The sequence below is a fragment of the Heloderma suspectum genome, chromosome 9 (genome assembly GCF_057233095.1).
Source record: "Heloderma suspectum isolate Gila_16-S chromosome 9, 16-S_ref, whole genome shotgun sequence".
Lineage (NCBI taxonomy): Eukaryota > Metazoa > Chordata > Lepidosauria > Squamata > Helodermatidae > Heloderma > Heloderma suspectum.
In genome coordinates, this window is record NC_139466.1 from 5,600,932 (window position 1) to 5,628,195 (window position 27,264).

Sequence of the window (27,264 nt, forward strand, 5' to 3'; positions counted from 1 at the left end):
TTTTCTTAAGTTCTAAAGTGCTAAACTGTTTCTCATCGGGATGTTATAATCCTTGTTTTGAGGAGACTTTATAATGTCTCACGTTTTTGCTACTTTGTCTATAGATAGAAAGAATGCTTTTAAAGATACACTTTCAGGACTACACACACCATTTCTGTACAATTTTTTCTCCTCCCACAGACATTTAGCAGAGGAATTCTGTCAGAACCCATCAGGTTTCTGAACCATGAGTGCAAACCACACCTCGGTAAAGGATTAAGGGATCTTGGGTAGCAGGGGTAAGATCTTCCTGTGAACATTAAAATGACTCTGTGGTACACATATTAGCCCAGGGATGGGCAACTTGTGTCCTTCCAGATAATGATGGACTTTAACTTCTATCACCCCTCACCATTGGCTGTCCTGTTGGGGCTGATGGGAGCTGCAGTCCAGCAACATCTGGAAGTCCACAAGTTGCACACTCCTGTATTAGCCACTAAGGGAGCAATCCCATGCATGAGATTCAGTATGAGCTCTTTCCCGCTGCTTTGTATGAAGATGTTTATTATTTGTTGTATACAACCATGCACTGAATACACTACTTTATATTAAGATGTACTTTTTAAAAACAACAACAGCCTGTGGATTTGTTCAGGAATTTATCCTTTTGCTGGCTTGTTTGGAGAAATGGGAGGCTCACAAGGACCCTGCAAGGTAGACCCAAGTTGGGAGTGTGATTGGGCCAAGGTAAACTGGGGAGCTTCATTAAAGGCACAACCTATTTATGTTTGGACAGAAAAAAGTCCTGCAACTCCCAGCATGCCCCAGCTAACCATGCTGGCTGGGGAATGCTGGGAGTTGTGGGACTTTTTTCTGCCTAAATATGCACTAAATGAGGCACCATAAGTACAAAAGCTTCCATGTTTCTACTGGTCCTTAGAGCTACTACAAACAAGGGGAGAACTCTCTTTGAGTTCCATCTGCCTTCTCGCTCTCCCAATTGTGCCTTATTTTCTCTTGAGCAACTAGAAGGGGAAAAAAAGGAAATGATCACCATTGGACTGTTCTGCTTCCTTTTTCTCTCAGGAAAGGGTTGCTCTTTCCAGAAGTTGGAAAAGCGGGGGAAAAGGTAACATGTGAACTGAGCTTAGGAACCTCTGCCAGTCAGGCTTGAAGTTACTGGGTTAGAAGGGCGACTGGTTCAATTCAAAGCAGGCTGACGCCTTATATCCCAGTTCATTTTACTCACCTGTTAAGAATAAAAGTAAGGCTAGAATGCCTCCTTGAATCTATTGATCTTCAGTTGCAACAGGAACTAAAAAAAACCACAACAAGTTCTTACAAACTATTTCAATAAATATTTTAGATAAAAGTGGTGACTGCAGAGATTAACTAAACAGCACTTCTAAACCTTTACACTTATGTGCACTATTAACAACAAAGACTGTTAGAGGAAGTTGTACGCGCTATTTCTTTTACATGGGGAAAACCCTACACCCCCAGAGACAGTGAAGTATAAAACAGATGATATATACAGATATTTCATCATGGTCATTCCTTTGTTCACGACATTTATTACTTTATTACTCTCTCAAAACACAATGGCTATTTGAACCATTACCATTAGAGCATGGTCTAGCTGAAGTTAAGCATGATTTCAGCCCTATTAGTGTCAAGGGAAGTGTGCATGAGCTTAACTCTTTCCCAAAGAAATCAGTGGGATCTAGGGGTGTTTATCTTTGGCTGGGATTATATTCAGTATGTGTGGTGTATTATTGCAGTTAGCAGACAATACAGTTCCCAAAGATCTGCAAGATGTCCTCCCACGAAACAAGCTCCCTGCACCCAGAGACAGGCTGGTGGTATCTAGCTGCCAGTTTCTTAACCAACAGCTCATGCATGCAGGGAGGCAACATTTCATTTGGCTGCATGTGATAAATCGGCTGCTGAATAAGTGAAATGGAGAAGTATATGAAAAGTTTAAGCTGCAGCAATAACCCTCAATGGGCCTTCGATACAGGCAAGCCGTCGCTTGATGTTGTGATCATTAAGTGACAGGTATGCATGTGTGATTGAGCCCCCAGAGAGTACAATAAAGAAGAGTCATGAAGCTTACCTCACTCTGTGAATTCAGCAAAGGCAAAGAACATCATACACTGGAAAAGGTCAATGCTGATGTTCCATGCATAAATTCTGCGTGGTATTCTTGCTATCACAACGGAGACGCAACTGCTGAGCAGAACCAGTGCCTGAATTTTTAATCAAGAAAACAGACTTAATTGTTGAAGACAGACATCTGTCAAAATAAAAGAGTTAAATACTTTAACTCTTTTGCCTTTACAGATGTGGAACATGGCTGGTACCTCACTCGGCCCTTCACCCAGGGAAAGGGCAGAAATGAGAGCATTAGATACACACTATGGCTGCTGACCAACCCCCATCAAGCAAACAAAGACTAGTGTTTGTGGCATCTTCCAACTCTCCCTCCTCCGCAATTCTGCAGCAGAAAATACACCATAATCATATAGAAAGAGAGAAACCTCCCTGCGAGTTTGGAGGCCCCCCTCTCCCTCAATTCGGGAGGCACAAAGGACTTTAAAAGTTATCACACAAAATGCATGGCTGTCATCCTACCAGCATTTTAATATTTCCTTTTTACCAGACAAAAACTTGAGTTTTGCAAAGGTCATGTTTTGCCCATGACTTTACTTGCTATAAGCAAAGAATGAACCACAAGGGTATTTAATAAATTGGAACCAACAAAGCCTCAGTTTCAGCAGGGACAATTCAGTCACACTTTTGACAAGGATGTTTGCTATAAAAGATTCTTGCCGGATTACAGGACATTTCAGGGTGGATTCACAATGGTGTCTTTCTAACTTACACTGGGAATCTTGGCCTTGTGAATGATTCAGCCATTGTTTAATGTGGGTTTAGAATGCAGAGGCACCCAGATTTGGGCCACCTTTGATAACCCCAAGTCCACCAAACTCCACATTATGAACAAATACTGAGTCTTCCACTAGACTGGATCTCCACAACAAAAAGTGGCTGCAAATGAAATAGGTAAAAATGGTTGTATGAACCCACCTTCACAGGTCCAGCAACACAACCTTACATTTTTAACATTTTTGTAAATCTATTTCTTACACATGTAAATATGGCACACAATCATGGTTTTGCATGCTAATATATGCTGAGCTTTATATTTGTATAAAGAAGGGTCTTGTGCACACACAAGTGATAATCCATTATAAGTGTGTATGTGTGTGTGTGTGTGTGTAAGGCACACCAACTCAACTATAAATTACAGGGGGAACATGTCAGTGGGAATCTCTCCAACACAAGATCCATTGAAGTGAATGGGAGTTACACAAGGGCACACTGTCCAGCTCCCATTCATTTCAATGGTACTTGTATAGGAAAATATTCCATTGGATTGTGCCCTACTTGTCTACTTCCATGATGGGATTAAAACAACAACTCCAACACTACATTTAAGCTGCCATCCTACACATACTTACCTGGGAGTAAGTCCCATGGAATTCAATGGGGCTTACATCTGAGTAGACATGCATATGATTGAGCTATTAATATTTACATGGAGCGTACACTTAAGCACCCCATCTCAACAATGTACCGCAGCTGAAACAATCATATGTAGAGATTCTTTGGGGTGTATGGAATAAAGTACTATTGTTTTGGGGAAAAGTTACTATTGATTTTGAGAGAACTTACCAAAGCTGCCATTTTGTTTTTGAAAAATACTATTTGAAACAACCTCCCACACTTACAACTGCAAGATGTATGATATGCCTTATTGTTTCAATTTAGGGAAACAAGTTTAAAAATTAAATTGAAATAAATTTGTTTCCACCACAGCATTGGCAGCAGAAGCAAAACAACACAAATTGTCATAAATATTCAAAAATGTAGTTTATCACCAAGAACACACCCATTTGATAGACAACTGGTAAATGTTTTTTCAGTTTTCTTCAACACACACACATACACCCTTACACATTTGACCAAAAGATGCAGAAAAAGGTAATTGAAAAGCCAAACTGGGTTAACCCATAAATAGGTTGATATCACAGCTGTAATGTAGGGTCCCTCTTGGTATAGAGTCCTTAACTTTTAAACAGAGGAAAGTATTATGCTACGCTAGTCTGTGTTAAGAAGCTTTATTTAAAAAAAAAAAAAGACAGAGCAACAGAACGAGGGAACGTAAGAGCTACGCTTACTGTACGTTAGAATGCCAGTAAAAGTTTTCCCTCAAAACTGCTGACGAAGGACAGTATCTGACTCCCAGGCAGCTTTCAGTTTTGGTGGTGTCGCCTCCTCCAGATATAAAGACTACACTGCAGACCTAAAAAACGAACTCCTAAAAACATGTATTTGTTAAGCGGGGGGGGGGGGCAGGGGGGGGGCTCTGTCCTGGGTCAGCATTTATTGAATGTTAGCTGCATTCACAATAGTAAAATAATTTTCTATTAAGTTCTGCAGCACCCTTTCTGAATGCCACTGCTTATAAAATGGTCTCTTTTAAAAAAGTAAAGTTTTCTCTTGATCCCCTTGCCACACCGACACCACTGTACAGCTGAACTAGACAAATGCTGACATACACAAATCTAGTTTCCCTGACTGCCCCCTCCCCCTCAACAACCATACGGAGGACTCCCCCACCCCTTTGCACACTTAATAGCATTTTCTAAGCTCTGGACAGAAAAAAAGGATTCCTAGGCAACCCCTGAAAATTGTTTTAACTGCTGCTTACACAAGGTAAAAATAGTGCAATGTATAGATTATACTCCCAAGAGTATTATATTCATGTATACAAAATATTACACAGAAGCACACGTCAGTGAGGACACTCGTATTTCCTGTGTAAAACAGGTCAATAGAAAACGTATAGAAAAATATTTCAATATAGTGCTACTTATTTCAAAAGTCCTAAATGGTCAGAAACTTTAGTACATGTTTAGATTTTGCTGAGTTTTTGCACATTTCACACACCTTCAACCAAAAATATATTTTTTTAAGAAATACTATTTTACTGTTCTTTTAAAAATTAATGTTTCAACAAAATTCACAAGTGAGCTTCCTTCCAAAGACAAAGCAATTAAGTAGCATTTAATTTTAAAAAATTAAATATGAATTTAAGCAAAAATTACAAGATACCATGTTTAATAATTAACTATCAGTACTGTTTATAATTAAATTCAAAGCATTTTTAAAAGTTATCTAGATATAGATTTATAGTTGCAATTATTATAATCATATTTTAAAAACAACACACACACACACAATACAAGTTTTAACTCCCATTGCAAAACAGTAGCATAAAAATAGCGTAATTTTAATCTGGTGTTTTAATCTTTTTATCCTTTTACTGTTTATCTCGTGTTAACCGCTCCAAAATCTGTTCTAGATATGGAACGGTATACAAATATTGTAAATAAATAAACAAAATAAATAAGAGTAAAATATATTGTATTACATATAATGTAAATCAAAATAATTTTAAAATTCCTTTTAAAAAGTCAGTCTCATAACACCTGTAAAATTATTTTATATTATATATATATATATACACACACACACACACACACACCCCAGAAATGGGTGAATACTTGGATTTTCGGTGTTAAAAAAATGGATAATGACAGAAATGTTTATTTATTTTTTGCTCATATAGTAGACTTTTACCATTTTCACTGCAGTTCTTGCCATAAAAAAATTTGAATCAAAATTCTGCATTTAAATTCAAATATGGCCTTTTTTGCATTCAAACAACTGTTGGTTAAATTTATAAAAAATGGGGCAACAAAATATTAGTAGTATTTAGTACAAAAACCTATTTAATATTTAAAATATTAAGACTTACACACACACACACACACATAGTGAAATTAAACTTTCTTTTTTCCTGCTCTGGTAATGATTGTTATGGAGTTTCCTTCTAAATTTCACTCCAAATATCACACAGCAATTGAAGTGACAAACACCTCAAAGACAGCTCAAACTTTTTTTTCTTTCCAATTCACTCTTGTTGTAAGGGATGTTAGATGGTTTTGGGGGGCGGGGGAGGGAGAAGAAGAGAAAAAAAAATATTTTTGGTGCAATTTCATTTCTCTCGGGAACAAATGCAGTCATGCATCTTTTTAACTCTTTCACCGCTGGCCACAGTTGTAACGGTTTGTAACCTTGGCAGTTCCCCCCCTTTTGCACGGGAAGGGGGGAGAGACAAGGCAATGCAAACAGGGGAGGGGGTGGCTTTAGGTTTCTCCCCAGGTTACAAAGGCACAAAGTTACACTTGCACTTCCAGCCCCCCCTCCGTGTGTACGGCAGGGGTGACAAAATTGCAGTGGATTTTTTTTTAATGGGGAAATGAAGGGATGGGCTAAATAGGCGCTTCTTCATTCCCGGACTTATAACTCAGCCTAGATTGGCTTTAAGAAAAAGAAGCAAAAAAGAGAAAATACAAAAAAGATAGGAGGGACCAACTAAAAGTTAAAAAGGCCCCACCAGAGTTAACTATAGAGGAAGCAACTTGCAGAGCTGGAACTAAATTAGTAGTTTGCCACCCTCTCAAAAATTTTGACCCCCCCCCCCCGCCCAAACCTCCTCTGCAGATATTCCTCTCTCGGCCTTATCTATACATTTTTGTAGCGTCATTCTCTGTATCCATATTTAGCTAAAAAGTAACAGGGGGAAGAAAACGGGGGGGAAATGGGCCAGCTCTATTTTTAATCCACCCCCCAACTCTCTCTCCCATCTCTCCGCTTTTAAACAAACTTTTCTCCAGGACTCAAAAAAGGGGCAACATTTTGGCCCTCAGATCCAAATTCCCCGAATCTGGAAGCGCTTTTGCCCCCTCCCCAACTGCGGAAACTTCCCTCCCCGTGTCATTTTCTGTTCTTCGTTTTGACGCAACTCCCTCCGAACTTCTGTCTCTCCCCTCCCCCCTCACAGAAATAAAATTTGGGAGGGAACCAACACTGTCCATCCCCCCCTTTTTTGCATATTAAAAAAAAGTTTTCCCACATATTTTTTTGGGGGGGAGGTTATTTTACTGTTGCCTATATACACACACACACACACCCCAACTCCGCTGGGTGTTGCAAAAAAAAAGTTGCCGGGGGGTGGCCGGTGCGCCCCCCTTGCGCCTCCGCCTCCTCCCGCGTTGGCGCCCCCCCGCCCAGCCGCCTCTCCCCGCTCGCCCGGCCCTTCCCCGGCCCTCCCGCGACCTCCGCGGGCCCGCCCCGGCCAGAGGGGATTTTTAGGGATTTTTTGGCGATTTTTGGGGCGCCCCCCGCGGCCCCCCCGGCCTCGGGCGCCCTCCTTTTCCCCGCCCTCCCTCCTCACCTCCGAGTCCACTCGAAAATGGCGCCGAAACCGAAAAAACTTTGCAAATTTCATTGTAGCGAGTGCAAAGGCTGCTGGGAGGGGGGAGCAGGGGAGGGGGCAGGCACCGCCCAGAGCCAGAAAGCGGGCGCGGGAGGGCCGGGCGAGGCCGGGCCGGGCCGGGCCGGCCGGGCGCGGGGAGGGGCGGGGGCAGCTCTCGGTGGCCCGCGAGGAGGGCGCGCTCGGGCCCCGCGGCGCCTCCAGCGGCGCACGGCCGCGCCTCGCGCGCCCGGGTTGGAGTTTGGAGGAAGTTTCGCGCGGATGCTCTGGTGTGTTGTTGGTTTGCGCGCGCGCGCGCCGTGGGGAGTGTGTGTGCGCGCGCGCGCGCGCGCGGGAGGGCAGTTGTGCACAGGCTCGGGGAGAGGTGCGCCGGGGAGGGCGCCGGGCTTTCTGGGGAGGGCACGGCCCGGCCTGGCCTAGGGGCAGCGCCGCGCCTCCGCCGGAGAGAGCGACGAGGGCTCGGGGCGGCGTTGTTGCGCAAGAGAGGAGCCCGTAATTTTTACTGCTCCGCTGGGGTGGCGGGGGAGGGGGAGTTGCAACCCCCAGTGGGTGTTTTTTTTCATTTTGAATCTGAGGAAATATTAAAATAGCACACATGCAGCCCGGCGGGGGGTGGGGGGTGGGGTGGAAATCTGTTTAAAACTTTTCGAAAAAATATATCGTGCCCAGTTTTGGAAAGGGGGCGTCTCCGAGGGAGGTTAAATTGAGTATGGGTTTTCCTTTTAATGGCTGAAAGGAGATTGTGTGCGTGCGTGTGCGGGTTGGAGAGAGGAAGATGTTCAGCAGGAGGGGGGAAGGTCTGTTTTGTTTTGGAGAGGGGCTTTTCGGGGCGGGGGGAGCTGATCGAGGATGCTCCACTTTTATGATTGTGTGTGCTGCACAGAGCGGATTGTTCATGCGAGCAGGAGGTGGGAGGCGAGCAAAAGGGCCCTGCTGGGATTACTTTGCATTGTACCCAGTTGAGTTTTGGAACATGGGGAGGGGTCCAGGTTGTGGGGAGGGAGGAGTTATGTCGTGCATTGATGTTACTAATTTTTATTTTATTTTTTTTACTGCTAAGGAGAGGACTGTGTGGGTGGGGAGAGGCTAGACGGAAGAGGAATGTGTCTGTACAGGACACTTCACATTTGAAGTAGCTTAGATTTGAGGATGCATGAGTTTGCTTGCTGCTCAGCCATAGGCACTGCTTCCATTTTGCCCAAGGTCAACTCAAACAGAATGCTTTTCCATGGGTTCAGTTCAGACATTTGAGCGTTCTCGTGATGTACATGAATGTGTGAATCAGGTCTAGGTGCGCCTGCTAGTGTGGCCTTGCGCTCGGGCAGAGTGAAGAGGGAACACAGTTATTACGTATCTCACTAGGCTGAGCATCTAGGATAAACTGCATTATGTGGGGTCAGATTTGCACCAGGGGTTGCAACATCATATTCACTGGCAAGACTGCATGTTTAATTTTTAAATTTTAATTGCATATTTAATTCTTGTTGCACATTTTGATTATTGCTGCTTCAAGGTCCATTTATGACATCCATGTGACCTATTCCTAGGGTGAGGTGTGCCTAACTGCGTGAGATCACAGGCTCAGTTTCCAAAGTGCCTTACACTTCATACCATGTACATCTGCATGACAACCCAAGGCTGGACAGCCATCTGTCAGGGATGCTCTGACTGGGATTCCTCTATTGAGCAGGGGGTTGGACTTGATGGCCTTGTAGGCCCCTTCCAACCCTACTATTCTATGATTCTAGCCCTGTGAACTGAGGCCCCTGTTGTCCCCATTTTACAAATGGCAAAAGCCAAGGCTGAAAAGATGAGAGCAACATTCAAAGCAGAGGCAGGATTTGGAAACAACCATCCTAGCGCCAACACACTGGGTCCCCTTATTGGAAAAAGTGGGGAGGCCTTTATACAGCATTATTTGTGTGGCTGTCTTGTCCATGGTTGATTTTAGTGCACTGAATTATTGGAGCACTGGGCCTTTTGGGCCTGGGCTGTATGTAGGGTGCACGGAACGTGGATTCTGTTTTCAATGGTAGTGCATAGAGAGGATGGTGTCCAGGTGCAGGAAGTGACAAATGATCTGCTTTGTGGAGGGTGGGTTGCATCTTCAGAGAAGGAACCCTGCACTGAATAGGCAATCATGCTGTTTTGCATTTGGTGCTGGAGACAGGCATACACACTTTTTGATTGAAGTATGTATATGCTGCGGATGAGATGGCTGGATAGCATCACTGATGCAATGAATATGGACTTGAGCACTCTCCGGGAGAGAGCGCAGGACAGGAAGGCTGGCGTGCTATGGTCCATGGGGTCACGAAGAGTCGGACACGACTGAACAACAACAAAAATATGCTGCATTTCTACTTTAAAGTATGAAGGAATCCTACATTGCATTGTGATGTCCCCCCCCCAGAAAACACACCAGTCCTACACCCACCCTCTGCTGAAACAAAGCCTACCTATAGCTACATTTGTGTATAATCATCCCTTTACTCCTGTTGACTTCTCCCACAGTCAACATTTAGATTCTTAAGCCAGCATTTCAGATGTTTTGGACTACAGTGTGCACATCTGTATGGCACCAAGTTGGGAAAAGCTGCTTTAATTATTCTGGATTAAATTGATATCCAACATATTGGATTTACACAGGTGTGGAGTGATATGGACTTAACGATGGGACTCCCGAGGTGACTTTGGCCCAGCCACTGTCACTTAATGTCACATACTCCAAAGCATTGGTACAGATAAAATGGGGGAGGAGACAACTATGTGCCTTACTGTGAGTTGCATGGAGGATGGCAAGATAAAATGTAATAAATAAATGACAGGCAGAAATTATAAGTAAATTAATAAATATGCGTTTTAATAACATTTACAGTGCAATCCTATGTTCAGCTACTCGGAAGTCAGTGCCACTGAGTTCAATGGGACTTACTCCCAGGTGCGTGTTTTTAGGATTGCAGCCCTAAAGAATTACTGGAATTACCTTCTCCAGCAGTCTTTGCCCAATAGTAGCCAGACATTCAGACATTCACCAAGAGGGCAATATAAAGAATTGACATCCAATTAAAGAAACACAGTCATTGTATGTGTTTTAGGCCGCAATCCTATGGCCGCTAAACAGTGGCTAGATGGCCATAGGATTTTTCGGTTTTCAGGAACTGACCTTGCTCTCTGAGGTCAGTTCCCAGAAAACTGCCTCCCCGCCCCTGCCACCTCATAGGCGGTGCGGGTCGTCCTGGGCTCTGCACTCGGAAGAGCAGCGTGGAGCAGGAGGAAAGGGGGCATTCCCGAGGGTGGCAGAAGCATCATTGTGACGCTTCCTATGCACTGGCCACCCCGCCCCCACTCCAAAGTGCTCCAGCTAGACAGCCAAAATCAGCTGTCTAGCTGGTAATGCAGGGCAGCTGGAGCACGGAGGAGAAGCTCCGCTCCGCCCGCCCTGCATTGGTTAGGCGGTCGCCTCCGAGTTCGATAGGATTGCTCCCTTAGTTGATGAATTGATACACTGAATTTGCCTATGGGTAAAAACTGCAGCACTGAAACAAGAAGGATGAATTCCTTGTTTTTAAGATGATGCAGGCATGTGTCGCACCTGGCATTCTCTTAAGAGGTGTTCCTTTGTGAGAAAGAAATGGAACATAGGAAGCTGCCTAATACCGGGTCAGACCCATAGTCTATCTAGCCCAGTATTGTCGACACTGACTGGCAGGAGCAGCTCTCCAGGGTTTCAGGCAGGGGCCTTTCCTGCCCTACCTAGAGATGCTGGGGATTGAACCTGGGACCTTCTGCATGCAAAGCGGGGGCTCTGCCACTGAGCTATGGCCCTTCTTCTTTTAAGGCCCCTTTATAGTCTTTGCCTCTTGTAAGGCAGTGTCTGCCACCTGCAGTTTTTGTATTTACATTTATTAAAAATAACACTTTAAAAATCTGCCCAGTTCATCAGGGCCACCTTCTTAGTCCATTAATTGTTTGCTTCTGCTATGGAGTTCTTATATACTGCATTTGAATATGGAAGTTCAATTAAGCTGTGACGGGCTCATAGCTTTCATTGCTGGTAAACTTCTCCATTCACTTCTGTAATCCCTGATTTAAAACCTTCTGAGGCAGCAGCCATATACTCGAAAGACAGCAGCTCTGTTACAGTGATCTAATTGGCTGGAATTTCCTAGCCCCCAAAGTGTGCCCATTTTGTTCTCGAGCTCAAATTATTCCCCCACCACCACGCACATACACAGAACACAGACATGCACACACACACACACCAATTCCTTTAGAATTTGGAGTTTAAAATGGCACAATCCCCTTTTCTCAATAGCCTTTATTTATTTTTCTTTCTAAAAATAAAATAAAGATGCTGATAGTTTGGCATGAAGACCTGAATACTCACATCTTCAGGGGTGGTGTGTGCGCGCACGGACTTGTCTGTGGCCACCTTTGTGTGTGCAACCCATCAGATCAGATGCCGTGTACGGGTGAGAGGGCCCCACTGGAATGTCCAGTCTAGATGCCAACCTTGCGGCCGTAACAGTGTCTTGGGAGGCGGCTGAGCGTTTGCTCAGCCGGTTGCACCATCTACATCATGACTACAAAGCAGTGTGCAGAATCCATGAAAGGCACTGGCTTAAGCCCAGCCCAAGTGTTTGCCAAGGTTGGATTATGTCACCGTTTTATGACCGTGCCTCTGTAAAGGGAGAAGGCTCCCGGGGGAGCCAGTCTGAATGCAGCGCTGCGGGAGCGCCTGTTGCACGAGCAAGGAAGGAAGGTTGTGAAGTGAAGGAGCCAGAAGATACCACTAGTCCTCAAACAGATGGCTTGGGGATGGCATCCAATAGTGAGAAAATGTGCCACCGGAGTGCTGTAGATAAATCAACATTTCAAAATGCTGTTCCCCAACTTGGTGCCCTCTAGTCGAAAATACACACACACACTTTCCTCCCTCTTCCACATGAGTTCTCCCACTGTTCTCCACCTGTTTTTGTTTTGGGATAGATGTGTTAGACCAAACCTCCCCGCTGCAGCACCCTCCAGATGCCTTGGACTACAACTTATTAATTTACACTACTTTTACCCCACTCTTGAGCCAAAAAAGCCTCTCCTTGAGTGGCTTACAAAAATTAATAATCAGACAGCCCGTGCCCTCTGGTGTACAATCTAAGAGACACGACACAAAAGGAAAAGGGACTGGGAGGGAGGAGGAGGAAATAAAAAGTTCTTCATTTCAACGTTCTTATAGGTGTTCTTTCTGGCAAGGAAGGGCAAAACAAGCTCTCTTCAGATGTTCCTTCTGCACTTGGCCAGCATGCTTCCTGGGGATGATGGGGGTTGTGGTTCAGCACATCTGGATTTTACCAGGTTGGAGAAAGCTGTGTTAGACTTTTTCTAGAGATAGTGGAAAGCCTGAACAAGCTCTTCTAGGCCCTGGGGAGTCTACCAATAACCTGCAGTTGGTACAATTTGGAAATGTACAGTCAGGGCCAGAAATATTGGAACAAGGATCACGGTCTTGGCAGTTGGCCTCTGTACACCACCACACTGAAGTTGAAAGGAAACACACCCAGATGGGAGCGAAGTCAAGACTTTCAGCTGTAATTCAAGGGGTTTGACAAAAGTGGGGCACTAACCATTCAGGAAGGACAGCCAGTGGCATACACGCACCCCCATCGTTGGTGGCTCATAAATATGGAACGAGTGGCTGGCAAGCAGCTGCATGGCCAGGTGTGGCCTGTTTCCTGGGTGCCCCATGACCAATCAAGCAGATAAAAGGCCTGGAGGTGGTTCTGAGTGTTACATTTGCATTTGGTAGCTGTTCACTGGAACCCCCAACATGAGGTCCAAAGAGGTGTCCATGCGAGTGAAGGAGGCCATCATTAGGCTGAGGAAACAACATAAACCCATCAGAGAGATAGCAAAAACATTGGGAGTGGCCAATACAACAGTTTGGAACATCCTGAAAAAGAAGGAATTAACTGGCAAGTTCAGCAACAGCAAAAGGCCTGGCAGATCACGGAAGACAACTAAAGTGGATGACTGCAGAATTCTGCTCATGGTGAAAAGGAACCCTTTCACAACATCTAGCCAGGTCAAGAACGCTCTTGCGGAGGTAGGCATGTCATTGTCAACATACAGTCAAGAGACGGCTTTATGAATGTAAATACAGAGGCTTCACAACAAGGTGCAAACCACTGGTAATGCTCAAGAACCAAAAGGCCAGATTAGCCTTTGCCAGCAAACACCTAACAAAGCCTGCCCAGTTCTGGAATAAAATTCTTTGGACTGATGAAACCAAGATTAACCAGAATGATGGGAAGAGAAAAGTATGGAGAAGGAAAGGGACAGCTCATGATCCAAAGCATACCACATCATCTGTCAAACATGGTGGAGGCAGTGTTATGGCATGGGCATGTATGGCTGCCAATGGAACTGGGTCACTGGTGTTTATTGATGACCTGTCTGCTGATAAAAGCAGCAGGATGAATTCTGAAGTGTATAGGGCTATACTTTCTGCTCAGATTCAGCCGAATGCTGCCAAACTGAGAGGACGCCGCTTCATATTGCAGATGGATAATGACCCAAAACATACAGCAAAAGCTACCCAAGAGTTTCTCAAGGCAAAGAAGTGGGATGTTCTTCAATGGCCAAGTCAGTCACCTGATCTCCACCCAATAGAGCATGGTTTTCACTTACTGAAGACAAGACTGAAGGCAGAAAGACCCATAAACAAGCAGCAGCTGAAGGCAGCTGCAGTAAAGGCCTGGCAAAGCATCTCGATGGAGGAAACTCGGCATTTGGTCGTGTCTATGGGTTCCCAGACTTCAGGCAGTCATTGACTGCAAAGGATTTTCATCCAGGTATTAACGGCGACCCTTAAGTTTGAAATGATGTTGGTTTGTTCCATTACTTATGAGCCACCAATGATGGGTGTGTGTGTATGCCATTGGCTGTCCTTCCTGGATGGTTAGTGCCCCACTTTTGTCAAACCCCTTGAATTACAGCTGAAAGTCCTGACTTGGCTCCCATCTGGGTGTGTTTCCTTTCAGCTTCAATGTGGTGGTGTACAGAGGCCAACTGCCAAAATAGTTATCCTTGTTCCAATATTTCTGGCCTTGACTGTATGTTAGCAATGATCCTTAGCATGTATAGAGCGTGTTCCAAATGTTAAAAGCACTTCACACAAACTTCATCTGGATTCCCTCCCTGCTCCCTCTTGTAGGACAAAAGGCACACTTTAGCCAAAAAGGCTAAGGACGAGGAAAACTTCCTTGTCCCTCCCATCTCCAGTCTCACCGTGCTCTTTTCTCGGTTGACACATATAATGCTGAGAACAGCAAGAAAAGACCGAAGTAAGGTGAGGATGAGTTTTGGAAGGAAGAGAAGAGAAAAAGAAGGCAGGCCAGAGACCATTTTGAGGAATAACTGGGTGGTCTCCTGAAAAGGCCAACTGTAATGACATTCATGTTTCATACAACTGCTAATAACATTTTTTTAATGACTCTTGCATCCCTGAAGAGAAGAGGAATGGAATTTAATTTCTGTCCTCCCACTCCTCTGTGTAAGCAGGCTGTCAGGACCAACACAGGGGGCGGGGGGGAGTGTCGGGGAACAGACATTCTGACAAAATGGAAAGTAGTTTTAGGAGAGTTAAACTGGAAAGCAGTTGCGGAAAGTTCTTTTTTGTATGTGTTTGCGATGGCATGTTGTGCAGCAGGGGTGCAGAACTTCAGGCACAGGAGCCAAATCTGGCCTACCTGTGGTCCCAATCTGGCCCTCTGGGGTTCCCCAGAAACTCACACCCCCTTACCTTAGACCTGCCCCCTTCCCCCAGCCACCAGTGGTTCCTCAGCTTTTGTGCAGTTTTCCCCCATTCCGAGAGGCGGAAACGCCTCTCCTAAGGCAGCAAGAGCTGTAAGCTAAACCATGCTGGTGTTTTTGGCCCCGCCTCTTTGCCTTCAGCCCGGCCCACCACTGGAATGTGGCCCCCAGAGCTTCTCTGAAATGGAATGTGGCCCTCAGGCTGAAAGAAGCTCAACACCCCTGCGGTGTAGGAATGCTGTCTCTTTTTTTTGCCTGAAACATGTATGCATGAAAGAGAAAGCTAGGTTCACCCATGCTTCCCCAGTCATTCGACTACACCATTCCGTGATGACTGCATATCTGGATATGCACCCCCGATCTAACACCACATTTGCCTCATAGACAAATCCATGGAGGACAGATCCATTGATGGCTGTTAGCATAACTATAGTTAAATAGAACCTACAGGTTCAGGGGCAATACACCTTTGAATATCCGCTGCTGGGAGCAGGGGTGAGCACTGCAAAGAAGAGCTGCTGTGTCAACTTGTAGACCTTCCAAAAGCTGCTGACCCCTGTTGACAACAGGATGCTGGGCTAGATATCCTAGGCACTGGGCCCAGTCCTAACCATGTTTACCGAGAAACCGATTTCAAGTGAACCAACTTACTGTGTCTGCCATCTTCCCATCACATCCTCTTCCATTACAATCACAAGACAGAAATAAATGGCAAACAATGGCTAAGCAACCTGTCAGCCATTTTATGAATGGGCAAACCCCACCCCCTATGGCAGCCATTTTGTGAGAGCACCTGCAACACTTTCACAATTCCAGATGTGCCTGCCAACCAAAAAGGGTGGAGACCCCTGGGTTAGCGAATCTCTGGGCTTTACTAGAAAGCAAAGTAGATCCTGCAAGCCTGCCCACTACAGATTTAGAGTAACTTAAGAGCATTGCAAATGTTCACCCCAATGAAAGCATACACATTTTTAAACCACCTTAATGAATTTTATAGATACAGATAACAAGGTATCCTTGGGACCTTTTTTGCATGCATCCAAAAGCCCACCGCAGGTGTGGACCTAAACCTGAGCCTGAAATGGTGGGTGTAAGAGGAGGTGTTTTCTAGTTTGACATGTTTCTATCCGACCCTTCCATCATGTACAACGGGATATGGAACCTCCACTCCCCAAGGCGGCTTGCCACAGACATGATTCAAAACCAACACCGATGAACTTCAAAAGAGAAAAATGTGAGAAGCAGACAGCTGATAAAGGGCTGGGGGATTCACGAAAAGGAGCCAGGCTTTAAAATCAAGCATGCCATAGGCCCACTAGAATAAAATGGTCTTTCTTTAGGGCAGGGGTGTAGAACTTGAGGCCCATGTACAAAATCCGGCCCTCTGGAGCTTCCCAAAATGCCCCTTGGCCCCACCTCCTTTCCTCCAACCACCGATCATTCGGTGGTTTCCCAGCTTTTGTGCAGTTCTCATGCCCCCCCCATCTTAAACAGTTGAAATTAAGGCTTAATTATTGGCAGTAAGAGCTGGAATTGGGGAGCGTTTGGGGGGGATTGGGGCCCTGCCCCTTTTGCACTGAGCCCCGTCCACCACTGGAAAGCAGCCCCTCACCCCCAATGGAAGTTGGCCCTCGTGCTAAGAGAGGTTCCGCACCCCCTGCCGTTGGGCCTAAATGCCTTTGGGGAGAGGGCCAAAGTGTTGCTGCAGAGAAGGCCCATGCACACAAACCCATCAACGGTGGGGTGCAGCCTTCCCCAACTTGGTGCCCTCCCTATCTGTTGGACTGCAGTTTCCATCATTCCCAGCCAGCATGGACATGATGGGAGTTGCAGTCCAACACAACTGGAGGGCACCAGGTTGGGGACGTCTGGCTAGTGCAGGGGCAGGCAGAAAGCAGATCTCCAGATGTTTTGGACTTCCACTCCCAGCATTCCTAACCAGTGGCCATGCTGGTTGGGGCTTCTGGGAGTTGAAGTCCAAAGCACTGGGAGATCTACCCTCTGCCCACCCTGGCATAGTGGGATGTGGAGCAGGACATGCGTCAGCAGCATGAGCAGGTGGGCAGAATCCTCCAGAAGACAGCCCTTTAAGAGAAACAGACAGTGGTGTAGTCATTATTGTGCTGGACTAGACCTGCAGAGACCCTGGTTCAAATCCCCATTCAACCATGAAGCTCACTGGTTGACCTACCTAGCAGGTTGTTGTGTGAGGATTAAATAAAGAAACACGCATCCAGGTATGCCACCCTGAGCTCAATGACAAAAGGGTGGGATGCAAATATTAATAACAACCATAAATAATACAGAAGGAAGAATTAATGTAAATATCTCTGTTGCAGGAATTCCCAAGCTTGGAGATGGACTACAACTTCCATCAGCAGCAGCCAGTATAGCCAATTGGCAGGGATAATGGGAGTTGTAGGTCAACATCATCTGGGGACCGACACTTTGAACTGGGGTGAGAAACAGACTGGCATCCATTATGTAGCCTCCTGCAAGGCTGTCCTGGACTGCAAGTGGTGGCTGAACCCCTACAATTGCTGCAGCACCCTGCGGCCTAAATGACCTGGCGCATCTAGGGTGGGGGAAAGAGGGCTGCTTCTCCTGCGGTGGCAACACTCCCCAAACACCTATAGGTCAACTGGTCAGAAAGATGGTCCAGATTAGGTGAGAATAGATTGATGGGTGGCTCTGGGGAAGGTGGGTGGAGAATATAGAGGCACCCAGCCAGGCCCAATTCTAAATCATCTTAGATTTAATTCACACAAAATGGCAGATAAAGTGGTACATCTGTTCCTGGACTCTACCATGTTGCACTGCAGGTGGAGAGAAGTCACAAGGCTGAAATTCTCCACACAAAGAAAATCCCTCCACCTGAACTGGTGTGCAGTCCAGAAACAGATGTAAATCCTCCACTGCAGTGTGTGTGTGTGTGTGTGTGTGTGTGAGAGAGAGAGCGCAAAAGCAAAAGCAAACTAGGCCTTATTCCTGGCTAAAGGGAAGCTGGCCAGAATTAAATGTGGGCTTGACACATTAATGCCACTTGTGAAGGACCTGGGTGTTTGCTTAGACATGAAAAATGTGTATGGGACATAGTTTACTTGTTGGCTCTGTTGTCTTCCTTTTCCGTGGAACTGTTGTGAATGCCAGAGCCACGAGGCCGTCCAGACGGAGTTTTCATTACACGGCTGCAACGTCTGCCGGAGCAACCTTGTCATTGCGATTGGTCACACATAGTTCCCCTGCGCACTTCTGCCTCGTTTCCCAGGCTATCTATATGCAAAGTCTGCTAGAGAAACCCTCCACTTCTTACGATGTGTCCTCGGCCAGTATTCTCCATTCACTTTGCTTTGTCCAGTTGCTTTACTGTGTGTCCCAGAAGTTGGGTGTGGGCTCCATATATACAAGATGTGAAACAAGTACAAGAGTGATGAAAACCGTGTCTTCTGCTTTCCTTTCCCCCAGTAGTGATCAGTTCAAGGCACCCAACGGAGGGTCACTATCTCTTTGAAGAGAGGAAACTTTACCTGGGCCATGCATTTGTCACAATCTGCTTGTTTGCAGACAGACTGTGAAGCAATTCTAGTGGGAGCAACAGCCATGAGTGGCAGCGTGAGTTGTAACCATACTCAAATCTATGCGTACAGAGTCGGGGGATACGGCACAGCACAATCTAGAAAACGTTGAGAAAAATGTTTCTATTCTCACACAACAACTCGCTAACATTTACAGGATTTTAAAGGTCAGGACTACTTACAGGCAGCAACTACAGGCTGGCAAGAGACAAATACTTTTAATGATGGAGAAAAGAGAGCCATGCATCGTAATAATAATAACAATAATAATAACTACAATAATAATACATGTTCAGCTGTCTTCTGGTTTTGAAGCAATGATCCAACCACCAGGCTGTGTCTGTACAGGTCCAAATTTTCCCCAAGCTATAAGCTCCCAGATTCTGTGGACGTACAAAATAAAGAGCTGAAAAAAAAGTGTATGATGTTACAGGATTTTTAAAAAAACAAAACCTATCACAATCGTAGTTCACTGTCATACATATACACAGTTTTATCATTCAATTGTTTGATAACAGGACTGCTACAGTATTTAGTCAATGAAACGGCTGGATTAATCAGTTAACGCATTTTGATTGTGCCTGATTGGCTGGGCAGATAATTATATCTAAATTATGTGTGTCTGAGTGCGTAAACCACCATTGGGCAACCTTTTTTATAATAAGTTTGCATTCCCTATGGTTAATCTGTTGGGGATTGAATGTCAGCGGTAGATAAGACCTGAACCAAAACTGTGGGTCGCCCCTTTTCTCTATTTCTGCCCCCTCTCCCTCTCTCTCCCTCTTCCTTCCCACCAGCCGGCTGCCAAGGAAAGGAGAGGTTGCTTCAGCGGAGGCTGGTGGCTCCGATGTCATTGGGGCGGTGAATCCGCTCCAGGTTTCAGTCAGAACTCTAAAGGAGCTCTCCAAAGTGCAAAGCCCATGTGCATATATGTATGTATGTGTGTGTATAATTTAAATGCTTGAAAAATAAGCTGCTTGACTTTTCTTGTGTTTTCATTTGCAATATGTTTTAATTTGTAACAAGCGCAAAGCACAAGTGCAGTTCTTTGGAACTCCCTGCCCCTGGAGGTCAAGGAGGTGCCAGCACTGTTCCAGGAAGCATCCCTAGAATGCCCAGCCAAGGTTGTTATTGGCATTCTGTTTTTAATAATTTTAATACGGTGTTTTCACTTCTAAAACCTTTTACTATTGTATCTCCCATGTTCACCGTTCCGGAATCTGTTTTGGATGGGGAGCAGTATACAGTTGTTGTAAATAAATAAACAAAATATAACCAAGTATTCTTGATAGCAACCACCATCTTAGAAGAGGCATTCCCTCTTGCAGGTGTGAGAGAGGCAAATATTTATTTTAAGAGAATGCCAACTATAACACATCTGCGCATCATCTAAAAATGAGGGAAGTAGGCTTATTCTTGTTATGATGATTTTAAACACAGATCCTGAGACATTTTCCTGCCTGAGGCAAAGGATGAGGTGTCTCCCACCATTTCACATAGAGAAGCAGCCTAGACTGACTAGCAGCTGAATCTTATTTCAACACTGGTGACAAGACAGCATCATCCACTGCCCCTAAGGGCAGCAGGCTAGGTTAGGGGGCGAAGGGAAGGCTGCTCCAACATCTAGCCACTGCTCAGCACCCCTCAACATCCACTGAGGCAGCTGCCTCACTCTGCCTTATAGTAGGGCTGGCCCTGCACAGATCTGATTACTGAAATAACTGACTAAAGTTGCAGTCCTACAGACCAGCCTTCCCCCACTTGGTGCCCTCCAGATGTGTGGGACTGCAATTTCCATAGTACCATTGGGCATGCTGTCTGGGAATTACTGGTGATGGCAGTCCAACATGTCTGGAGGGTGCAAGGTGGGGGAAGGCTGCTGTATGCACTTACCTGGGTGGAAGTCCCGTTGAACTCAAAGGCACTTACTTCTGAGCAGATATGTATAGGATTACACGGTACAGCTCGTAAGGTCCTCTCCACTGCCTTGGACACAGTTCTATCTCTCCTGCCTGACTCCCATTCTACCCTCAGTCCCCACGATTATATTCTTCCTCCCTGCCTAATCATTCTTTTGATGTCCCCACCTCTCTGCTAAGGCCCCTCAGGAAACTGTTCTTAGGCCTTTGTTTCTTGCTTTCTCTCTCCCTATACTCACTGTCCCTAGGTGCCCTCATCAAATCCCATGGGTTTCAGTACCACTTATTGTTGTTGTTGTTGTTGTTGTTCAGTCGTTCAGTCGTGTCCGACTCTTCGTGACCCCATGGACCATAGCACGCCAGGCCTTCCTGTCCTGCGCTCTCTCCTGGAGCGTGCTCAAGTTCATATTCATTGCATCCGTGATGCTATCTAGCCATCTCATCCTCTGCCGTCCCCTTCTCCTTTTGCCTTCAGTCTTTCCCAGCATCATGGTCTTTTCCAGGGAGTTTTCTCTTTGCATTAGGTGGCCAAAATATTGGAGCTTCAGCTTCAGGATCTGTCCTTCCAATGAGCACTCAGGGTTGATTTCCTTTAGGATGGACTGATTTGACCTCCTTGCAGTCCAGGGGACTCGTAAGAGTCTTCTCCAGCACCACAGTTCGAAAGCATCAATTCTTCGGTGCTCAGCCTTCCTTATAGTCCAGCTCTCACAGCCATACATTACTACTGGGAAAACCATAGCTTTGATTAGACGGACCTTTGTCGGCAAGGTGATGTCTCTGCTTCTTACTATGCTGTCTAGGTTGGCCATAGCTTTCCTCCCCAGGAGCAAGCGTCTTTTAATTTCATGGCTACAGTCACCGTCTGCGGTGATCTTGGAGCCCAAGAAAGTAAAATCTGTCACTGCTTCCATTTCTTCCCCTTCTATATGCCAGGAAGTGATGGGGCCAGATGCCATGATCTTAGTTTTTTTAATGTTGACTTTCAAACCAGCTTTTGCACTCTCCTCTTTCACCCTCAACAAGAGGCTCTTGAGATCCTCTTCGCTTTCTGCCATTAGGGTGGTATCGTCTGCATATCGGAGGTTGTTGATAATTCTCCCAGCAATCTTAATTCCGACCTCTGATTCATCCAACCCGGCATTTCTCATGATGTACTCTGCATATAAGTTAAATAAGCAGGGTGACAATATGCAGCCTTGTCGTACTCCTTTCCCAAGTTTGAACCAATCGGTTGTTCCATGTCTGGTTCTTACTGTTGCTTCTTGACCCTCGTACAGGTTTCTCAGGAGACAGGTAAGGTGGTCTGGTACTCCCATCACTTTCAGAATTTGCCACAGTTTGTTGTGATCCACACAATCAAAGGCTTTAGCGTAGTCAATGAAGCAGAAATAGACATTTTTCTGGAATTCTCTTGCTTTCTCCATGATGCAGCGAATGTTGGCGATTTGATCTCTAGTTCCTCTGCCTCTTCTAAACCCAGCTTGTACTTTCGGTAGTTCTCGGTTCGCATACTGCTGAAGCCTAGCTTGTAGGATTTTGAGCATCACCTTGCTGGCATGTGAAATGAGCGCAATTGTGCGGTAGTTTGAACACTCTTTGGCGTTGCCCTTCTTTGGAATTGGAATGTAAACTGACCTTTTCCAGTCTTGTGGCCACTGTTGAGTGTTCCAGATTTGTTGACATATTGAATGCAGCACTTTAACAGCATCATCTTTTAGGATTTTAAATAGCTCAGCTGGAAGACTGTCATCTCCGCTAGCTTTGTTGTTACTAATGCTTCCTAAGGCCCACTTGACTTCACTCTCTAGGATGTCCGGCTCCAGTTCAGTGACCGCACTATCATGGCTATCAGGGACATTCAGATCTTTCCTGTATAGTTCTTCTGTGTATTCTTGCCACCTCTTCTTAATCTCATCTGCTTCTGTTAGGTCCCTGCCTTCTTTGTCCTTTATCATGCCCGTCTTTGCACAAAACGTTCCCTTGAGATCTCCAATTTTCTTGAAGAGATCTCTAGTCTTTCCCATTCTGTTGTTTTCCTCGATTTCTTTGCATTGTTCATTTAAGAAGGCCTTCTTGTCTCTCCTTGCTATTCTCTGGAACTCTGCGTTCAGTTGGGTATATCTTCCCCTTTCTCCCTTGCTTTTCGCTTCCCTTCTTTCGTGAGCTACTTGTAAAGCCTCATCAGACAGCCACTTTGCTTTCTTGCATTTCTTTTTCTTTGGGATGGATTTTGTTGCTGCCTCCTGAACAATGTTAGGGACCTCCGTCCATAGTTCCTCAGGCACTCTGTCTATCAGGTCTAATCCCTGAAATCTATTCCTCACCTCCACTGTATATTCATCAGGGATATGATTTAGGTCATACCTGAATGGTTTAGTGGTTTTCCCGACGTTCTTCAATTTAAGATGAAATTTTGCAAGAAGCAGCTCATGATCTGAGCCACAGTCAGCTCCAAGTCTTGTTTTTACTGACTGTATGGAGCTTCTCCATCTTTGGCTGCAAAGGACATAATCAATCTGATTTCGATATTGACCATCTGGTGACGTCCATGTGTAGAGTCGCCTCTTGTGCTGTTGGAAAAGAGTGTTTGCTGGGCCCTCCAGATGTTATTGGACTTTTACTCCCAGCATCCCTAATAGCCAGAGCTGATGGAGTCCAACAATATCTCAAGGACTGCTGGTCCCTGACTCTGGCTTATAGCAGACGGCACCCAGCTCTCTCTCTCTAACCCTGAACTCTCCTCCTCCCTCCAGTCCTCCATCTCCGACAGTATCTCTGATCATTCTGCTCCCCTGCTGCCTCATATGCTTGGCGCTGCCTCCCAGAACACCAGCAGGATGTCACCACGCTTATTTTTTTTTCTTCTCTCCCTTTTCTGTGACGTCTTTGGTGCAACCCCGTGCGCTCATGGCTGGTTGCAACTCAGCCGATAACTAGGTCTGAGCATGTGTAACTGAAACGACTGCATATGATTTCCTGGTTTACCCCTCCCTCCACTTCCCACCACTTCCTCTGTTATTTCCCCTGTGTCAAATTTTAGATCAAAACCTCACTGGGGCAGGAATCTACCCTCTTCTGTTTTGTAAATTGCCTTGAATGCTGATGATACTCTCTATAAAGAAGTCAATACATCAAGTTGTTTACAGTGCATTCCCATGCATGTTTGCTCAGAAGTAAGTGCCATTCAGCTCAATGAGATTCCAGGAAAGTGTGTACAGAATCTCAGCCTAAGCTGCTTTGGGTCTTTCTCTAGAGCCATCAAAGACACTGCTTTTCTAGGGGAAAATTCACCCATGACAGTGAGATTGCCCCTGAGTTTCTCAAAATGCTGTTTGTGTGCTCATGTTAATGTTGTTTAATGCAAGCTGGAAAGCAGAAAGAGCCATGTATATTTTTAAAAGAAATATTGGATCAGATCTCTAGCCAATTCAATTGCATTGTAAAATGCGTGTAAAAATAGCCCTGTATTGCTGTTTCCGCACTTTTATTTTTGCAATGTTTTACCTGTTCGTTGTTTTTATTGTTCTATTGCAGCAGGCAACCTGGTGCCCTCCAAATGTTTTGGACTACAATTCCCATAATCCTTGATCATTGGCCATGCTGGCTGGAGCGGGTCAAAGTTATATTCCCGAACAGGTTGCCCAACGCTGTTCTGTTGTATTCTGTCCTGAGAGCATTACTTGAAGGATAGCGTAGAAATTATCTGAATGAAACTATGGGCACAGTCCAGCAAAGGTTGAGCACGCCTACAGTACAATCCTATGCATATTTACTCAAAAGTAAGTTCCATTGTGTTCAATGCGGCTTACTCCCAGGTAAGTATGCATAGGATTGTGCTGTCCCTTTAAGTAGGATTCCATCCATGGAATTTTGAGTGGGAATATAGCTGACAGAAAGAGGTTAAATACACACACACACCCCACTACTACTACTACTATGCTCAAAATAGTAACTTCCCAAGGCTGCTTTTCATTTAAAAAGAGAAAAGCTACCAAGGTAAATGTACGAATATGTAGTTTGTCTTTTGAAACATTTTGACTGGATGTTGCCCCGATAATAATAATAATAATAATAATAATAATAATAATAATAATAATAATAATAGAAGCAGAAGCAGCTTACTAGCCCAAGGAACACAGGATCCAATCAAAATGCAATCCCATTAGTATGTTATTGTATGCTGTTCATTAAAAAATATATAAATCTACATCTATTCCATTTATTTATTTGACTTAAACCTCATCTTTCCACCAAGGAAATGGTGCACAAGGCAGCTAACAATAATAAGAACCAAAATTAAAAAAAACAATGATAAAACAATTGCACTGAAAACATAATTTAGAAACACAGCAATAAAATAATAAAAACAGCATAAGAATGCATGCTCCGTTCTGTGCATTTGCAAGAGGCACTGAGTGTGAAAGTAGATTCTTACAAGTGGAAACTACAACAAAGGGTTGCAGTGCATCCTTATCACCTAATAGGAGTGTTCCTTTTCTGGGTGCCTGCCTGCCAGCCGTGCCCACACACATATCCCTGCAGGATACTAAAAGCTTCAAGAAGGCCAATTCAATCTTCCTGCCTACCTCTCAGTTTTCTGTATCTCTTTTCCAACTTGTGCTGGAAGCCAGTGAGCACTGACCTATTTCTGGGGTTATATGTATACAGAGTGGCTCAAAAGTAGGTATACAGTATAGTTTATTTGCATTTTATTACACTGTTTATTACATTTACATTTGTTTAACACTGTTTTATCTCGTGAGTGCTCGAAATGTATTCCACTTAACTGATTTAACTGTCGCTCCCTGTCACTCACTCTTCCCAACTGTCATTCCGACTCCACCCACACATCTTCTGCTCACACATTCTCTCCCCCTCCCATCAATATTCTAAACAACTGTATACCTACTTTTGGACTACCTGGTGTGTGTGTATATATATTTTTATTTTTATTTTTTTAACTGAAACTTTTTTGTACTTCTGCATACATTGGGGCCCACCCAAGTATTTTGATACCTCCTCATTGTTTCTAAATGCCCCCATTTTGGCCCCAATCCTCTTGGCATGCAACCACATACGTTCGCTATTAGAAGAAGTGATGATTTCCCCTTCATGCTTTGCATCATGTTCTCTACCTGTGCTTCTTCCCAAGCACTGTGCAACATTAGGCAATGTTTTTGCGACAACGGACATTTCATGAGGCTCTTATCAATCCTGTGTGATAGACAGATGCCTAAGAAATAGATCCAGGAGTGTTAACAAACAGATTGCTTGAGTTGATGGTATCCTTGCCATATAGCATAAGGAAAGCTCCAGGCTTCTAACTGTGAAGAGCTGTACCTTTCCCACGTGGAAGGAGAAGAAAGAAAAACAGTGCTCAGCAGCAATCATGAGTCTGTGATCAGCAAAACAGATTCTCCACTTTGGCTTTCAAGGCCCTGTTGCAGGTAGCCCAGTGGGAGAGAGAAAAGTTTTATCAGAGAGAGAAAAGTTAAAAACTATCAGACTGATTATTTTCTGTTCATATGGCCTCCTTCTATCAGGATGTATTTGCATCTTCACTTCTAAACAGCAGTAGTTTAGTCCAGAGATATTCTTTCAGCAGTGATGGATTTTCTTTGTGTGTTTTGTTGTTGTTCACTCGTTCAGTCGTGTCTGACTCTTCGTGACCCCATGGACCATAGCACGCCAGGCCTTCCTGCCCTCCGCTCTCTCCCGGAGCGTGCTCAAGTTCATATTCATTGCATCGGTGATGCTATCTAGCCATCTCATCCTCTGCCGTCCCCTTCTCCTTTTGCCTTCAGTCTTTCCCAGCATCAGGGTCTTTTCCAGAGAGTTTTCTCTTCGCATTAGGTGGCCAAAATATTTGAGCTTCAGCTTCAGTATCTGTCCTTCCAATGAGCACTCAGGGTTGGTTTCCTTTAGGATTGACTGATTTGACCTCCTTGCAGTCCAGGGGACTTGTAAGAGTCTTCTCCAGCACCACAGTTCGAAAGCATCAATTCTTCGGTGCTCAGCCTTCCTTATAGTCCAGCTCTCACAGCCATTCATTACTACTGGGAAATTGTGTGTTTTGCAACCATCTAAATGCCTTATGCCTTTACCAGAAGAAGTTATGACCATGTACAGGTGCAAAACATGCCACACAAGAATGTGCAAATGGAAGAAGTTCTCAAAGATTTGCTACACTTCATGCAAGCGTGAAAAGCTTTGTCATAATGACGCTTAACTAACAAACTGAAGTTCAAAAATGTGCCCGAATGTATCAGTCAAAAATGTACGCTGCTGTTTGAATCTTGTTTCTGATTTCAGTGGCTAGTACATATTTGCAATATTTCCATATATTATTTACTTCATTTTCATCCCATCCTTCCCCCAAGGAACTCAGGGCAGTGAATATGTTTCCCCCTCTTCTTGTCCTCACAACACTCCTGTTGAGGTAGGTTAGACTAAGAGATAGTGTCTGGCTGAAGGGAACCTAATGAGTTATTGCATACCCCATTCACATGTAAGCCATCTTGGAAAATGGCAACTACAGAATTCATTCCACCAAATGAGCATGTCTATG

General features: G+C 44.8%; 2 long non-coding RNA genes across 5 annotated transcripts; one reads left to right on the forward strand and one right to left on the reverse strand.

Annotated features, from left to right (window-relative positions):
- Positions 1 to 528: 528 nt before the first annotated feature.
- LOC146338367 (uncharacterized) lies at positions 529 to 7,437 on the reverse strand. Of its 2 annotated transcripts, none has more exons than XR_014784797.1 (3): positions 7,349 to 7,437; positions 2,096 to 2,228; positions 529 to 1,294 (listed from the first exon to the last, which is right to left on the reverse strand). It is a non-coding gene; the product is annotated as an uncharacterized LOC146338367 (long non-coding RNA). The 2 variants fall into 2 exon arrangements; XR_014784798.1 differs by lacking the exon at positions 7,349 to 7,437 and adding an exon at positions 4,224 to 4,348.
- An 86-nt stretch (positions 7,438 to 7,523) lies between these two features.
- Positions 7,524 to 20,028, forward strand: LOC146338368 (uncharacterized). 3 transcript variants are annotated; one of them, XR_014784800.1, is made up of 3 exons: positions 7,524 to 7,656; positions 17,539 to 17,657; positions 18,350 to 20,028. It is a non-coding gene; the product is annotated as an uncharacterized LOC146338368 (long non-coding RNA). The 3 variants fall into 3 exon arrangements; XR_014784799.1 differs by having other exon boundaries at positions 18,665 to 20,028; XR_014784801.1 differs by having other exon boundaries at positions 17,539 to 17,866; positions 18,350 to 19,183.
- Positions 20,029 to 27,264: the final 7,236 nt, after the last annotated feature.